The sequence below is a fragment of the Schistosoma mansoni genome, chromosome 1 (assembly GCF_000237925.1).
Source record: "Schistosoma mansoni strain Puerto Rico chromosome 1, complete genome".
NCBI lineage: Eukaryota > Metazoa > Platyhelminthes > Trematoda > Strigeidida > Schistosomatidae > Schistosoma > Schistosoma mansoni.
In genome coordinates, this window is record NC_031495.1 from 4171422 (window position 1) to 4175776 (window position 4355).

Here is a 4355-nt window from a genome sequence, read left to right on the forward strand (position 1 = left end):
TGGACGCAACGGGCAGGGCAGGGAAAGGAGCTACCGAATAGAGGACCAATAAGAAATTAGCAGCAAATCAAGGCTATTAGTGCTGGCTGGCATGCCACTGGTCGGCTCAGGAACAAAGTCATAAAAATCGATGCTCGGATTGGTTGTTTTATCATATGATGTTAGTGAGGGGCCATAAGTCATAACACCCTGCTTTATCTTCACACTATTAGTTAGACTAAGTAAGATAAATTATAGACATTACTGCATATTTGCAAACCTAAAAAAACTTCAATTAATTATACAATTAAAATTAAAAGGCAGTACACCTTGACTAAATAAAGTTGAGATAAAGAGTAGTAGTGGCCGAGTGGATAACGTGATGGCGTTTGAAGCGAAAGGTACTGGGTTTGAGTCCCAGAGTGAACATCAACTCTGAGATTCAGGTACATCCAGCTGACGAGTCCCAAATAGGATGAAACTCACGTCTTGGATTCCACTGTTAGCCACTATCCATCTTTGCTTACCATGCTTGTAAATTAAGGCTATATCGAGGCATTCTGCACAGTATGCACATATGCCAATTAGAGACTGACCAGTTGCAGTCCTAACACATCAATGAGAAGATTCAAACAAACAATACTAAATGAGTTTAAAGAGTAGTAGTTTTTCTCATTATACCTGATACAGTAATATTTGTCCAGTTTTAGAGTAATTTATTTAAAATGGAATGAGAGAGGCTATTTGAGTTTATTGAATTACAACTGATGGATCACCAGTATCACATTTATCCAATCCTCCTAATGCCAATCAAATTCTATTGATCATGTTGCATAAACCTAAGTGACTCGGCATTGAGTAAGTTATTTTGAAATATTAGGTGGTTGGAGGTAGTCGACAGGATATTGTTGATCTTGAGAATTCAATCAGCACTATAAGGACTAAATAAACATAGCATTGTTTAATACTCAGTTATAAGTCAATTGTAAATATTGCAGTCCTACTAGAAGTTATTCATGGCCCAAATAACACAGTGGTATCATCTCAGACTGTAAAGTCAGGTGATACAGAATCAAATTCACCAGATAGTAGAAATTCCTTTATAGTCATATGTACACATTACTGTTGAGTGTAAAAAAGTTCGAAACCAAGGTAGAGTAAAGTTTCTTGTTGCCTACTTCCCACCGTCTAACAGGTCTTATCAAATAAATAAGATACATCTTTATAATTATAGGTGTAATTACTTACTTACGCCTGTTACTCCCAATGAAGCACAGGCCGCCAACCAGCATTCCCCAACCCATTCTGTCCTGGGCCTTCTTTTCTAGTTCTATCCAACTTTAGTTCATTCTTCTCATGTCTGTCTCCATTTCTAGACGTAATGTGTTCTTTGGTCTTCCTCTTCTCCTTTGGCCTTTAGGATTCCATGTGAGGGCTTATCTTGTGACGCAGTTGAGTGACTTTCTGTGACGCATATAGTTGTAATGGTATCAACAAATGGGATTGGTCAATTTTGTACTTTTGTATTTTAGTTACTTTCCAAAAATAAGATAACATCAGTCATCATATTATTGATTTTTAGTTGGTTACAAGTGGAATACATTATAGTAATGTTCATAGAGTTTCTATAATTGAATTTATAATATCAATCGTTCACTGACTGATTACTTCCGTTTAATAATTCTTCAACAGATACACTCTTTAACAATATATTACTTATTTTAGAATAAAGTATAATCAGAATAGGGATTACTGGAGATTGTAGTAATTTTAACAGTTGACTTCATAAGGTGATCTATTCTAGATCATTGTTGAAAACCTTGAAGCCATTTCGTCCTAGTATGCGACTCCTCTACAGTGCACATCCATGATCTCGCACACAAAAATCGAACACAGGACCTTCGGTCCTGTTTAATTTCAAGACTACTGAGGCAGCATCCAATGGGAAACGTTTACTAGTGGAGTTCAACCTGCGTCAGGTGTAAAACAGTTATCAATTTCAGACAATGGATGAAAGGTTGAGCAAGATCATAAATCCATTGAAGTTAGACATTAACATTGGTAGAATAAAATCCTCTGTTCATATAAAATACTTTAGTCTTTTTTCAATTGATTTACGTCGTTTTATAGTTTTATCTGTATTTGCTGACCGAGTTTTTAAATTATGATAACAATAAGTATGAATGATTAAGTAGTTTAATCAGATTTTCATAATTTAGAACACTTTCACTTCCCAGTTGAGGTTACATTACCATGAAATTGAAAATATTTAGAAGGGGGTTTTTGGTGATTATAGTGACTTAATAGTTGAATTCATGAGTCCATTCAAGCTAGACCATAATAGGAAACCTGGAAGCACTGGACAGCTGTTTCGTCTCAATATGGGACTCCTCAGCAGGGTCGTGGATGCGCATTGCTTAGGAGTCCCATAATGAGACGAAACGATTTTCCAGTGCTTCTAGGTTTTCCATGATGGTCTAGCTTTAATTGACTCATGAATTTAACTATTAAATTTGGACTTTGGTTTTAATGGTGAATCAATTAAAATACACATATTATATTGGTAAATATTGGTAATTTTAAATAGAATATAAGGAATTTCCGGTGTGACTATCATTTATGGATAACCATTGAACGACGATAAAGTGGCAATGAGAAGATCCAACTCCTTGTCAGGGTTAAAAAAGTGTTATAAGCTAACGTAAGGAATTAAGATTAGAATTTAAAGCTAGACGTTAAAGTTTTCATTACGGACTGACATCAGTTATAATACCAAAATACTATTTAACAATATGAATAAATTTTATAGAGTTGAGATCATCAGTCAATTGAAGCTAGACCACCATGGAAAACCTGGAAGCACTGAAAGACCGTTTCATCCCATTATGGGACTCCTCAGCAGTGCTTATCCATGATCCCGCACTCGCGAGATTCGAACCTAGAACCTACCAGTCTCACGCCAGAGCACTTAAACGATAGACCACTGAGCCGGTATCCAACGGTGTTAATGTCTAACTTCAACCGATCCACGAAATATAAATAAAAATGAATTTTCGCGCCTAAATCAAAAACGTGCTATCTTTAATTTGATTGGTTCGTCCATGAATTATAGTCCCGCCAAAATTTCACTGTTAAGTGAAATAATAAACAAACAATAACATATAATTATGTTTCATAATAAAATACAATCAATCGTTATTTTTTTGAGAGAAAAAGTATTTACCAACTGATTTCATATGATGATGAGAACAATTTATACAAAACAGATGGTATGTGTCTAGAAGTGGAATCCATAACATGAGTTTAGTTATATTTGTGATTGAAACCGTGAATGGATCAATGTTAGACCATCATTGAAAACCTAGAAGCACTGAACCGCCGTTTCGTCCTAGTTTTGGATTTCACAGCAGTGCGGTTCCACGATTCCACACACACCAATCGAACACAGGACATTCGGTGTGATGCGCGAGTGATTAACCTCGAGACCACTGAACCTCCATTAAACAATGTTAATGCTTTAAATCTTCCTTATCATCACTAGATTATATAAATAAATCAAATAGTTTTAGAATGTCTTTAACGTGTAACATGTATAAAGTGATTTAGTTCATTGGTGAAAAATGAGTATAACTGTCTTCTATATTCATACAAGTTCAATTGTTAAATTTCATTGAAATCCTGAACTGATCTAGGCTAGACAACCACTGAAAATCTGGAAATCGTGATCACTGGACGTAAACCATGTCTTGTGTGAACCAATTACCAACCGAAGACAATGGGAGATTGTCGCACAATGTTTCGGATTGATTAAAGTTAAGCATGAACACCATTGAATTCCAGTTCATCAGTCTAGAGGTTAAGAGTTTGCCCGTCAAAGCGAAGGTTCTAAGTTCGATCAGTGTATGCAGAATCGTTGATGTGCACTGCTAAGGAGTCTCATTAATTTCAATCAGAATAACTATGCATGTGAAATAAAAACAGGTTAGATTAAGAATGGCTCTAATTATTCGTTAACAATTATTTGCCATGATTTGATTTGATTGTTAAACACTAAAATTTTAATTGTTACCCTAAAGAAGTTCAGACAAGTTTACTGAATGTGTTATATCTCGAACTTAAATTCTTAGTATGTCGCGTAATACTTGATCACTCGAACGCTAGAACCTTCCGAAGTTGCAAAATGAGAAGACAGAAGACAAATACAAGAAATGTATTTCTGAACAGTGTCAAATATATTGTGAGCAAAGATGGATAGTGGCTAGCAATGGAATTCAGGACGCACATTTCGTCCTATTTGGGTCTCCTCAACTGGATGTACTTGCATCTCAGAGTTGATGTTCACTGTGTGACTCGAACCCAGTACCTTTCTCTTGAAA

The 4355-nt window shown here is 35.6% G+C and overlaps 1 non-coding gene across 1 annotated transcript; it reads left to right on the forward strand.

Annotated features, from left to right (window-relative positions):
• The first annotated feature begins 336 nt into the window (after window positions 1–336).
• On the forward strand, window positions 337–408 carry Smp_tRNA_01741_Pseudo_TTG.1.1. Its single transcript has one exon. It is a non-coding gene (tRNA).
• Window positions 409–4355: the final 3947 nt, after the last annotated feature.